Source organism: Zingiber officinale, chromosome 1B, assembly GCF_018446385.1.
Source record: "Zingiber officinale cultivar Zhangliang chromosome 1B, Zo_v1.1, whole genome shotgun sequence".
Lineage (NCBI taxonomy): Eukaryota > Viridiplantae > Streptophyta > Magnoliopsida > Zingiberales > Zingiberaceae > Zingiber > Zingiber officinale.
This window is the reverse complement of record NC_055986.1, coordinates 85,000,232-85,014,095: the sequence shown is the minus strand read 5'-3', so window position 1 is coordinate 85,014,095 and position 13,864 is coordinate 85,000,232. Positions and strand designations below refer to the sequence as shown.

At 42.2% G+C, this 13,864-nt stretch overlaps 1 non-coding gene and 1 pseudogene across 1 annotated transcript; both read left to right on the top strand.

The window, feature by feature from the left end:
• The first annotated feature begins 471 nt into the window (after window positions 1–471).
• Window positions 472–577, top strand: LOC121993807. The gene has a single exon (XR_006115421.1). It is a non-coding gene; the product is annotated as a small nucleolar RNA R71 (small nucleolar RNA).
• A 3,686-nt stretch (window positions 578–4,263) lies between these two features.
• LOC121994426 lies at window positions 4,264–4,335 on the top strand (annotated as a pseudogene).
• The last annotated feature ends 9,529 nt before the right edge of the window (window positions 4,336–13,864 follow it).

The following is a 13,864-nucleotide window of genomic DNA, read 5'->3' as shown; positions in this document are numbered from 1 at the left end:
TGTGGTCTTTTATTGTTCTTCTCCTCAATTCTAAACATGTCCTTCTTCAGAAGTTCTTCATGATTTTTTTCAATTCTCAACCCAACATCATCATACTTTTCACTAGATCTTGTCTGCGAAGGAAGGGGATCTTCTTTAAACCAATTTGAAACAATACTTTCAATCGTTGCCCCTAAATGTTTGAACTTCCCGTTCTGTGACTTGTGATTTTCAAAACTCATAGATGGTTGAGTTACAATTTGTTTGACAGGCTCTATAGCATTTATGGCTTGCACTCCTTGAATGTTTGAGGGAGATTTCATCCAACTTATATTCAACCATTCTTGGAGGTTCAATGTCACTTGATCAATTAACATATATGCTTCATCTACACTTTTGTCCATAAAAGAACCTCCAACCGATGAATCCAATAAACTCTTGTCTGAGAAAGAAATTCCCCCATAAAATATGTGCAGAATCAACCATTTTCCAAAACCATGATGAGGACACTGTCTTTGAAGACTATTGAATCTATCCCATGCTTCAAACAATGATTCTCCATATGCTTGAGCAAAATTTGTTATGCAATTCCTCATATACACTATTCTGCTTGGATAGAAAAAATGATTCAGAAATTGCTTCTCCAATTGCTCCCAACTTGTGATACTTTGAGGATGGAGAGAATATAACCAAGTCCTTGCTTTATCCTTGATACTAAAAGGAAATGCCATCAATTGAACTGCATCTGCTGACACTCCTTCACTTTTTACCATATCACAAATCTCTAAAAATGTTTCAAGATGCAGATAAGGACTTTCTGATACTTCTCCTCCAAATTTGTGACCTTGTATCATAACAATTAACTCTGGGTCTAGTTGGAAACTTTCTGCTTCAATTTGAGGTTGCACAATGGGAGATAAAAATCTTGCAGAAAAGGGTGTAGAAAATTTTCTCATGGGCCTGCTTGACATGTTAGTGCTCATGGATATTCAAGAAAAATAAATAAAATGAAGAATCAAAGACAAGAAATAAAATGCAATATGAAAAGCAAGAAAGAAAATGTAGAATTTAAATTGCAAGAAAGAAAGTGCATAATGAAAACAAGAAAGAAAAGATAAAAGGAAAAAGAAAAATGACTAGAATAATTCATATGCTAAAGATTGCAAGATATGTTTACAAAAGAAAAGAAGAAAGAAACTAGATCAAAAGAGAAAACAGAGAATAGTTAGATTAGAGTGCTAAAAATTAAGAATGCAAAGTTAGAATTAGAATTAGAATTGCAACAAAAAGAATTGTCAAGAACTAGAAAGATATGCAAATGATGAAAACCGAATTCTAAAGATTAGTTTCAATTATGCTAATGAAAAGAAAAGAAAAGTTATGTTTAGTCTAACTCAATTGATAATCCCTAATGTTATAGCGCAGTCCCTGGCAACGGTGCCAAAAACTTGTTGATCTCCGCAAGTGTACGGAAATATTGCAAGTAATATAAAAGATTATCATATCCATAGGGACTGGAATAAGCACTAAGAATATATCAATGCGAATTAGCTAGACAACAAATCAATGGATTGACAAAGTCTAAGTATAACTATGAAAAGTAAACAAAGGAATAAAAGAATAGGAAACAAGAAATAGGGCAATGATAAGGGATGCTCTGGGAGTTTTGGTTTCTTTGTAAGGTTCTTTAATGTAAATGATCTACCAAATCTTATTTCTCAATTGTCCACCATTTGTAGAAGGTTGTCGGTTCTCTCTTGCAATAGACAACCGGCCTAGGACTGGAATCTATACCTTAATGCAATCAATTAGATATGAGCATATGTTGTCCTTACATGGGCATGTTCCTGTCACGAAGATTCCTCGGAAAATCAACATAGAAATCATTACCTCTCAACCCATAAGATATAAAGATTAATGCATAAATCTATCTTACCCTCTTGAATTATCCTATTTCTCCCCTAAAGCTCATCCCTCAAATGTCCTTACACGGGCTTGCACCTTTCGCATGCTTCCCTCGAAAAATCGAGTGATAGATAATCTCTACAAGATCCACAAGACATTCAAACAATCAATCAAGAATGTGAATTAGGTCCAAATCATAACAATACATCCAAGATTTAATTGATACAAACAGGGCAAAATCATAGAAATAGAAAATTAGCAAATCCATAAGAGTTTACATCAATAAATCCTTACAAATACTCCCTCCATCCTAGAACGAAGATAAACTACTCCAACAATCGAAGAAAGAAATCTGAAAACATAAAGATTACAAGCATTCTTGATCCCAATCCAAGAAAAGGAAAGAAAGAAGGCTTATCTATTATGAAAACGGTCTTCGGATCCAATCTATGCTCCTGGAGTCAAATCGATGAAGATCTTCCCTTAGATTGCCCAGAAATCCACCCATGAATGGAAGGAATCGCCCAAATCTTCCTTTCTCCCAAAGGGGAGAAGATCCCCTTTCAAATCTTGAAGGAAACCTTATATAGAAGAGGGGTTTGGGCGCCACATGACCCCGAAGCAGGGCCGTGTGAGGTTCACACGGCCTGCTCCATTCTCTTCTCTGCTAACCTCACATGGTCGTGTGAGGTACATGACCGTAGCTTGCCTCTACCAATGCCCCCCTTGCATGGTCGTGTAGATCTACATGGTCTGTACTGCCTTCGCCTCTGGAAACCTGGCACGACCGTGTTGTGCACACGGCCAAAACTCTCTTGCTCACTGGAAACCTCACACAGCCGTGTAGCACAGATGACCGAGGCTTCTCTGGTCTCTGGAAAACTGACATGGCCGTGTGGTGTACACGACCTAGGCTTCATTGGGCTCCAAGGCTTGGCACGACGGTGTGAGGTTCACACGACCAAGCCATCTTTATTCTCTACTGTAGCTACACAACCTCTCATCTCCACACGGCCTGGGTAAACCCCCATGGCCGGGCCGTGTGGGGTTCAGGTATCATGGCTTCCTCCATCGCTTTGCTTGCAGATTTGGCCTCGAACACGCATCCTTCACCAAGTTTGACTCCTATGTACAGAAAATGCACAAAAGTAGATCTCCAAACAAAGAGACTAAATATACTTAAAAGGAAAGCTGGAAGTACAAAAATGTATAGATCAAGCATGCTCAAAGTATGTGAATGTGCGTCAAAACATGCTAATAAGTGTATACAATCTACGCACATCAATTCCCTTTAAAAATTTTACAAACTTTAGCATCTGGTGCAGCGCATCTAACAATGGTACTTCAACGCAAATCTCTTTGACTTTTTTCAGAAACCGGTGGAACTCTTTATCCCTTTGGGATGCTATAAGCTTCTGAGGAAAAGGAATCGTGCAATTTTGTGGGGTAGTCTGAAAAGCTTCTTCAATTTTTTTAGTAACCACTTCTCCATCCTTGTTTTGTGTCTGATTGGGCATTAGGGGAGTGGATTCCTTTTCTGAGTCAAGCTCCATCTGTGTCATGATTTGGGGATTTCCCACAGTACGTCCGCTCTGTAGCGTAATGCGATTGCAATGTTCTGTCGGATTTAAATCTGGTTTCCCTGGGTATGTACCCTGTGCTCTCGAGATGGACTGAGCTATCTGGTTGTCTTGCATCTGCTGGTATTTTTCTGAGTTCTCCAGCCTCTGAGTCAGTTGTTTGATCTCGCTCCTCATCTCCTTTTGCTCCGAGAGAGCTTCCTCAAGCATCTTTTTAATCCTAGATAGCTGTGTAGGTTGCTGCTGTTGATGAGTCTACTGTCCAGGTTGGTAGGTCTGATGTGCTGGCCCCTGGTCCTGATTATTTCGGTATGAAAAGTTGGGGTGGTTCCTCCATTCAGGGTTGTATGTGTTGGAGTACGAATTATTTTGACTCTGATTGTAGCCTATTATTGCATCGTATTGCTCAAGCTGGTTTATCTGTGCCTACATTGGCCCAAGGGGACAAGTGTTTTGAGTGTGGTCCGCACTTCCGCAAATGTCGCAAGCACAAACTATTGCATTAGCTGTGTTGCTGCCCATAGCTTCAAATTTCTTAGTCAGGGCGTCCAGCTTTGCAGACATGAGTGTGAATGCATCCACTTCTAATTTCCCTGACACCTTCATTTGAATTCCTGAGAAAGCGCCGCTAGATCTTTCAGATGCCCACTGATGGTGGTTTAGTGCCATATTCTCTATTATCTCTTCGGTTTCATCAAGTCTTTTGTTCATCAGTGCTCCTCCTGCCATAGAATCCAATGATACCTTCTTGTGATAATTTATTCCATTGTAGAAGGTGTGAAGAATCAGCCACTTCTCAAGGCCATGATGGGGGCACTGTCTCAGCATGCTCTTGAATTGGTCCCAGGCTTCAAATAGGGATTCTGAGTCTATCTGCTTGAAGCTGGCAATCAGGTTCCTCATGTGGGCAGTCTTGCTTGGAGGGTAGAACTTGTCTAAGAATTTCTGCACACATTGCTCCCAAGACGATATGCTATCTGCTAGTAGAGAATTCAGCCACTGCTTTGCCCTGTCTTTCAGAGAAAATCCGTAAAGAACCAGTCTCACCAATTCTGGCGGAACCTCATTCACCTTCATCGTGCTACAGATTTCATAAAACAGCTCTAGATGATGATTCGGGTCTTCGTGTGGTCCTCCTCCAAATTGATTTTGCTGTGTTGGTGCAGCAGGGACCGGCAAGAGGGGGGTGAATTGCCTGAAACTAAAAGTTACCCTCCTCAAAGTTTTTCAACTCTAAAATAAAGCAACACTTAATAACAAAACAAAATAACAGAAAAGAAATGAAACTCAGCTATTTGACTTGGTTACAACCGAGACGGTTGTTAATCCAACGCGGTGGAAAGACACACTAAAAGAGTCTCCTTCTCTGAAGGCGGAGAAGCCTTTTACACTTTTACAGCACAGTAGTTGCTAAGAGAATGAGAGTATAAGAGTATAAGAGTTGCTTTTTCGTTCGTTTTCGTTGTATTGAATAGCTACCCGAGACCCCCTTTATATAGGGGTTCTAGAGCTTATCAGATAACCTAAACCTTCGGGATCAGGTTTGACTCAAGAGGGATCGGTCGACCGATCCCCAGGTTTGGTCGACCGAACCTACTGTACCTGCCTAGTCTTCCATCCAGGTGCAGTCTCTGAGGATCGAGCTTTGGTTCGGTCAACCGATCCTTATGTTCGGTCGACCGATCGGCCAACGGTCTCCAGCTGAGTTGGCCCGATCAACTTGCTCGACAAGTCTCTGGATTAACTTCGGTTCGGTCGACCGATTAGGAGGTTCGGTCGATCGATCAACTTTACCAACGGTCAGCTTCTGACGTGGCATTGGCGGTTGGCTGCTGATTGAGCGGGGTTCGGTCGACCGATCAGGCGGTTCGGTAGACCGAACCATTGACAAGTCAACTTCCAGTTGACTTGCTCTAGTTCGGCTTCTTTGGGTGATTTCGGCCATCCGGAATAGGGCTCACCCGAACCCAGTTCCCAACCTTTTCCTCGAGCAGTCTTCCATCCCGGCTTTACGTCCCTCGAACACCGCGCATGTTCTTCACGCCCACCAGGTGTACTCTTCCGCAGCTCTCTCATCTTTTGGATGCACCGAGCCCGTCGGCTCCCTTCTCGTGCCGTCCTTCTCGCTAGCTGCGTCTTCCGCTCGACTTCTTGCGCTCCTAAGCTCCTGCACACTTAGACACAGGAATCAAACATAAAGCAGGACCTAACTTAAACTTAGTTAATCACATCAAAACTACAACGGGGTTTAACAATCTCCCCCTTTTTGATGTGCATCAACCCAAGTTCAGGTTAGGGTAAAACAAATAGATAGTAATTTAAAGAAATTACTAAACTAACAATTCAGGCATAAATTTTCAACTTTAAAATAAATTCCAACATTAAAATTTATACTTAAAATTTTTTTTAACTAACTCCCCCTAACTGAACTTATCTTTATTCTCCCCCTTTGATCACAACAAAAACGGGGTGCAAACAAATTTCAAAAATTGAGTTAGGTTTAATTTCAAAAATTTCTAAATTTTGAAAAAATATCTAAGTTAAAATGAATTTTCAGACTTTTTTAAAAAAATTTCTAAGTAAAAATTTCAAGAAACACTTTTTCTAGAGAATTAAAAAATTTAAAGAATTTCTAAGGAAATGTTTAAAAACTTTTCAAAGCATTATTTAATTCTAATTTTAATGCTTTTATCAGAAAGTTAATTAAACATTTTTATTTTGATATTTCGGCTTCTAGGTCGTGGCGAGGCACTAGGCCTTCTTGGTTATTGGAGCAACAACCACTTTCTTAGACAAAGCTTCCATAAAGAACCTCAATGTTTAATTTTCTCACTGTAAGCTTTTAATTAAAAGAGAAATTTAAACTAGTAAAGATTTTGGAACCCAATAAAGGTTCCTACCTACAGGGTTGGTCAAAAACTTAGGGGGTACATATTTTTTGGGTATTCTTCTAAGTTGGCCATGATGTTTTCTTATATACTAGTTTAATTTTCCATATAACTTTATTTTTGAATGTGAAAAAATATTTTTAAAACATGCATCAGTTTTCAATTTTTTAATTTCTAATTTTAAAACTTCATTTTCTAATTTCAAATATTCATTTTCCTTTTCTACTTTATCTAATTCTTTAGAAAGAGCTTTAATAAAATGAAAAGATTGTTTAGGGTTTAGGGCACGTACCTTACTTACCTCGTCTTGCGATGCACCCCCTTCATCATAGCTTTCTTCTTCTTCTGTTGTTCCTCCCCCTTCATCTATGCTCATTTCTGAGCTAGACGTTTCTTCTAGCTGATGGTTGGCCATCAATGCTAGTCCCGAGAATTCTTCGACTTCGGATTTGGAGGACGATGAATCATCCCATGTGGCCTTTAGGTTGTGTTTGGGTCGAGCTAGCTTCTTACTCTTTTCTTTACTTTTGCTCTTCAGTTTTGGGCAGTCATCTTTGATATGTCCTTCTTCGTTGCAATTGTAGCAACAAACTACCCTTTTCTTTTGCTGGAGCTTTTTTGACTGCGATCTAAATTTATTAGAATTAAAAAATTTATTAAAGCGTCTTACCAGTAGTGTCGCTTCCGATCCGTTGATCGAAGCTTCGGAGTCAGAACCGTTTGTTCTTGCCTTCAAAGCGATGTTCTGACTAATCTTTTCTACTCCATTGGGCTCTGCAACTCGAGATTCATGAAGTTCAAAAGTAGAAAACAAATTTTCTAAAGTAATTACCTCGAAGTCCTTAGAGATGTAATATGCATCTACTAAGGACGCCCATTCTGGAGTTCTGGGGAAGGCGTTGAGCGCGTACCGGATCAAGTCTAGGATCGTTACTTCTTCTCCAAGATTGGTTAGTTGCATGATCAGCTCTTTGATCCTTGCTTGGAGTTGCGCTACCTTCTCGCCGTTGTTCATTCGGAAGTTCGTTAACTGGTTCCGGAGGATGTCGCGCCTCGCTAGCTTAGCTTCCGAGGTACCTTCGTGAAGCTCCAGGAATTTTTCCCAGAGGTCTTTCGCGGAGTCAAAGCTTCCAATTCGACTTACCTCTTATGGTGGAAGCACGCTAAGCAGGTGGAATTCTATCTTTCCGTTGGCGACAAAATCGGCTTGCTCCTTCTTGCTCCACATGTTTTCTTCTTTATCTTTCGGCGCTGCAAAACCATATTTTATTGTAATAAGCAACACTTAATAACAAAACAAAATAACATAAAAGAAATGAAACTCAGCTATTTGACTTGGTTACAACCGAGACGGTTGTTAATCCAAGGCGGTGGAAAGGCGCACTAAAAGAGTCTCCTTCTCTGAAGGCGGAGAAGCCTTTTACACTTTTACAGCACAGTAGTTGCTAAGAGAATGAGAGTACAAGAGTTGCTTTTTCGTTCAATTTCATTGTATTGAATAGCTACCCGAGACCTCCTTTATATAGGGGTTTTAGAGCTTATCAGATAACCTGAACCTTCGGGATCCGGTTTGACTCGAGAGGGATCGGTTGACCGATCCCCAGGTTCGGTCGACCGAACCTGCTGTACCTGCCCAGTCTTCCATCCAGGTGCAGTCTCTGAGAATCGAGCTTTGGTTCGGTCGACCGATCCTTATGTTCGGTCGACCGATCGACCAACGGTCTCCAGCTGAGTTGGCCCGATCAACTTGCTCGACAAGTCTCTGGATTAACTTTGGTTCGGTCGACCGATCAGCTTTACCAACGGTCAGCTTCTGACGTGGCATTGGCGGTTGGCTGCTGATTGAGAGGGGTTCGGTCGACCGATCAGGAGGTTCGGTCGACCGATCAGGAGGTTCGGTCGACCGATCAGGAGGTTCGGTTGACCGATCAGGAGGTTCGGTCGACCGAACCATTGACAAGTCAACTTCCAGTTGACTTGCTCTGGTTCGGCTTCTTTGGATGATTTCGGCCATCCGGAATGGGGCTCACCCGAACCCAGTTCCCGGCCTTTTCCTCGAGTAGTCTTCCATCCCGGCTTTACGTCCCTCAAACACCGTGCATGTTCTTCATGTCCACCGGGTGTACTCTTCCGCAGCTCTCTCGTCCTTTGGACACACCGAGCCCGTCGGCTCCCTTCCCGTGTCGTCCTTCTCGCTAGCTGCGTCTTCCGCTCGACTTCCTGCGCTCCTAAGCTCCTAAACACTTAGACACATAGATCAAACACAAAGCAGGACCTAACCTAAACTTGGTTGATCACATCAAAACTACCACGGGGTTCAACATGCTGGACCATGCAGATTATTGCGAGCTTGATCTCAAAGTTGTCAGCATCGATGGGTGGTCAGGTGATACTAGATTGGACCAATCGTGCATATGGTGCCACATAATATTTCTGCAGTTTATCGACCATTTATGAGGATTTTTTTGCTGCTTGGAAAGCTTTCTGTAAATTCCTTCCCCTCAGAAAGGTCCTGTCAATCTCTGGATCAAATGGTAGTAGATGTCTTGAAAGGTTAGCTCTATGCATGAAAAAGAAAGAGAACAAGATAGAAAATATGACAAAATAATAAAAAAAATGAATGCAGTAAGGAAGAAGTGTGAGAATATTTTATTATTAGTAGATTATATATATATATATATATATATATATATATATATATATATATATATATATATATATATATATATATATGCAGAGAATAAAGAAAACAAAGCCTAGTCTAATCCAATATGACTTAGCTAGTGTTATGGATGCAGTCCCGACAACGGTGCCAAAAACTTGTTACGCTTCCGCAAGTGCACGGATTCGTCGTCAGTAATAAAAATATCGATCCCACAGGGACTGGCTATAAGCACTAGCAATCGTTCACTTATGGTTAGCTAGACTACCAATGGTCTTGAATAAGCTAAGGAAAAATAAAGGTTGAGAGAGAGAGTCGAGAGTCGTAAGGTCGAAATATTCACTTGGTGATGAGGAGTTCTAGGGGGTCGGTTTCGTCGTGGTAGTATTGATGTGTCTCATTTTATCTTACTCTCGCTGTCTTTATTTATGCTATTGCCGGAAGCTAAGCGGGTATTCTTAAGCGCAAGAATAGGGTAATGCCCTAAGAAGTCCTGCACGGTGTACCCCTGTCACTAGGGCACCTCGGTAAATCTTGAGGGCAGGACTCTACCTGGTAAATTAAGAATAGTGAGTAAAGCTAAGCCTGGTCTCTCGCTCCCTTGGAGAGAATTTGCCTTTCCTCTCAAGGAACTATCCTAGATGTCCGTGAACGGGTAACCCCTGTCACTAGGGCCCCTCAGGTATACGATCTAGGGGTAGTCCTCTACGAAGCTAACAAGTTCTTCACAATCAAAAGTAAGCAATTAGCAATTGAAACAAAGCATGAAAGTTCATCCAACAAGTATAAACACAATACGAGTTTTACATCAATCCGTACCACGACTACTCCATAATCCCAGAGCAAGGGATCTACTCCATGAATGCTAGAGAAATATCCGAAAACATAGTATGGATAAACATATAATTCTCAGCAAGTAAGAGGGAATATGCTTATCTGATATCGAAGAGTAGCCTTCGGATCCAACTCTCTGCTTCTGGAGTCGATGTGGTGGTGGAAGTTCACTGAACGGCGGTCTAAAACGGCGTAGAATTGCTCCAAGATCCTTTTCTCCCTGACGGCTCGCCTCCCCCTTTGGCAAAAAGGGTTAATACCCTTTTATAGCCTAGGTTTTGGCCGCGGCGACACAGCTGTGTAAGGGTGGCACGACCGTGCCCTTCTCCGGTTCTGGTGTGGCTGCACGGCCGTGCAGGGTCGCACGATCGTGTAGCCCTTGGGCTCTGTCTCCTGGGGCATGACTGTGCAGGGGTGCACGGCCATGCAAGTCTTCTTCTCTGCCTGGGGTGGCACGGTCGTGCAGGGTTGCACCGCCGTGTATTGACTGGCTACTGTTTTGGTTGCACGACTGTGCAGGGTTGCTTGGCCGTGTACTCTTCCTCTCATGTTTGGCCACACAGTCATGCAGGGTTGTATGACCGTGTTTTCTGGTTGGTTCCAGTGCATCAATACTCTCCGTTCAAGCTCTAAAAATCTTCCCTGTCAACATAAAACCAAACAAAAAGAAGATATCCGAACAAAACAATAGATATGATGAATACAAGATAAAAGGTGTGATCATGTAAAGAATATACGTGCATAAGTCAAGTGAATGTGCACTAAAATATGCGTAAAAGATTATAATATTTGTGCACATCATCAACCCGTCGACCCGTTTGGGTTTCTCTTGCATACTTCGTAGAAGTGTTAGATCAATATGAAACTAACTTAACCTACTTTGTCATTCACCTGATCGGCAAAAAGGCGTCGATCAATCGGCCGAAGGGAGGGGGAATGGACAACGCCTAAACCACGCCACCATCGGCCTCAACGTTGGAACAATCGAACTCCCGCCCGATGCTTCGCCGAACGGAACAAACCATCGGCACAAGTGGAAGAGAACCGAAGTAACGCCGCTCAGGGGAGATAGGTATGATCGCAGGAGGGCCGACAGGCGGAAATTCTAACCGAGCAAGGAAGTTGTCTACTCGACGACTCGAGATCCACGTTGTTGGTTGCAGCAAGGATAAAGCTGAAGGACCCGAAATCAGCTTCATCTTTAAAGACTTAGAGGGAAAAGAGATCCCTCATGACGATGCACTGATCATCCAAGCGGTAATTTCCAATTATACAATCCATCGAACTTTTGTTTATGCAAGGAGTTCAGTGAATATCATATATAAAAAGACATTCAATCAGTTGCAAATCGACCAGAGCGAACTACTACCAATGATGACCTCGCTCTACGGTTTTACGAGTAATGAAGTGTTGCCGATCAGCCAGACCAAGCTAGCCATTTCACTTGGCGAAGAGCCCTTGAAGAGGACAAGGACCACAAACTTCATTGTGGTAGACGCACCGTCAGCATACAACATTGTATTAGGTCGACCAGCCTTAAACTAGTTCCGAGAAGTGGTGTCCACCTACTGCCAAAAGATTAAGTTCCCGGTGGACGACAAGGTGGGAGAAGTCAAAGGTGACCAATTGGCCATTCGACGATGCTACATTGAGATGGTCAGATCAGAAGCAAGGACCACTTAGAAAAACCCATGCCTGGTGGTGAACGCATCATTGAGAAGCCCCCTGCGAGGGTTTATGAAGAAAAGGAAGAATTCTAGATTCACTCGAACCAGTCGTATGCGACCACCTTCTTTGTCGCTGATCTAGAGAGCGAGAAAAAGGCCAAGATGACTGCCTACCTCAGGCGGAATCATGACATGTTCGCCTGGTCGACCCATAAGCTCCTTGGGATCTCGCCGAGCATCTCTCAACACGAGCTTCATATCCGATCAGATTCTCAGCCCATGAAGCAACGAAAAAGGGACTTCATCGCAGAGCAGAACCTGATCATCCAGGCATAAATAGAGAAATTACTGGAAGCCAAACACATTTGTGAAGTCCTGTCCCGAGTTGGCTCTAATGTGGTACTGGTCTCCAAGCCAAGCAACAAATGACGGGTGTGTTGGACCGCATTGGCCGGCTAGAAGGAGGGTTGAATAGCCCTGTAAAAGTAAAAGAAAACTACCCTTCTTGAACTCTCAGAATAACACTTGCATAAATAAAGTAGACAAATAAAACTGAAAGAAGAGGCAAAGATATTTTTACTTGGTTACAACCGGGGAGGTTGTTAATCTAAGGAATAAGTCACACTAGAATATCTCCTTCAGGCGGAGAAGCCTCTTACAGCAATGGCACACAGAAAAATAGAAGCTAAACTTAAAGAAAGCGTACAAGTGTTGGAAATACTAATTGCTTGAGTTCATTGAGTTTCTTGGACCAAGGCTATATTTATAGCTTTGGTCGAGGCGCCTGGAAGGGTTCCAGGTTCCTAGGAGGGGATAAAACTTTATCCCTTCTCACATAGATCGCGTTTGACCGTGATCTGGATAACATCCAGCTCCGGGCGCTCGGAAGGGTTCCGGGTGCCCCGGACTGTTTCGGGCGCTCAGAATTGTTCTGGGTGCCCAGACCTGGAAAGTCAATAGAGTTGACCTTTTTGGTCCGGACCCTCTGCTCCAGTTCAGCTCGCCTCGATCCAGGTCTTCTGCTCTGGCTCCGCTTGCTTGGGTGATCTCGGCCATTCGGAATATGGCTCACTGATGATTTGTCAAATGGGTTTTGTATTTTGATTCAATTTGATTGGTTTTGGTGTTCATTTTAGTTGAAAAATTGATTTTGGAGTTAGATTTTGTTATTCAAGATATATCTAGAGCTAATTCAATTAGCTACTTTTTATTCATGATTTGTGCCTCATACATTTCAATTTTGGTTGTAGGTGAAGATTTGGGCTCATAGATCACAATTGGATGCACTCAAGTAGTGAGCTTGAACATGGAGTTGATCCGCGCCAATGTACTGTTGAACTCGGTAGGCCAAATCAGCTGTTGCTGTACCCAAATCGGACCAAGTCACTGAACCGAACTAAACAATGAACCTGGCCCGATGCAAATAAGAAAAACCTAGGAATGGCACGATGAACAGTGGCTTGCTCTACTGTTCATCGTGTTGCATCTTCCTCCTCAGCACAGACGCAAGCTCCGTTCACTGCTCTAGATTTTAGATTTCAGTTCTGTCTTCAATAGTGAATTCAGGGTTTCTTGGCGATCAACAATTAAAAAATAGGTCGCGATCCGTGGGCGTTCCCTAGATCCGCGACATTTTCTTCCGCGATCCGCATCCACGACAGATTGAAGGGTGTTCCCTAGATCTGTGGTTTCTTGGTGTCTACGGAGATTAGCAGGAGTTTTCCTGAAGCCTCCACATTCGTTCCGCATTCATATATGTTCGTAGCTTTGAAATTGGACTGATCAATCGATTGAAGCTTCCAATGTCAATGTCTTCCTCTGTTCTTCACGCAACAAGATCGCGAGCTTGAAGGGTGTTCCCTACTGCTTGGTGATTCTTATTTACTGGCTAAAGATCTGATACAGCTGCTGAGAGCTTGAAGGGTGTTCCCTGCGGCTCCTATGAAGATCAGCAAAGAGAAGGGATTGGATCTATGATTTGGAGTTTGTGAATGTTTCTTAATCTAGATTTAAGATTCTGTTTGTAGATCAATTATTTGTTGGGGTTTCCTCTCATATGAACACTTCCCATTTCTGATTTCGTAGTTCAGATTACAAGTTCTTTGAATTCTATTTTAGTTTTCTATTATAGTTTGTGGATGCAATTGATGCAATTTTTAGTTTCCATGATTAGATCTGAGATTTGAAATTGAGAATGTTTTACACAACTTAGATCAAAGTTTTGTGCTAGATTTACATTTACTTTGCAATTCTTCACAGCAACCCACATCCAGATTTGAATTCTATTCTAGTTAACAACTGAGATGGAGATTCTACCTCTTGATTTCAAATTGACTTCATAATTTAGGG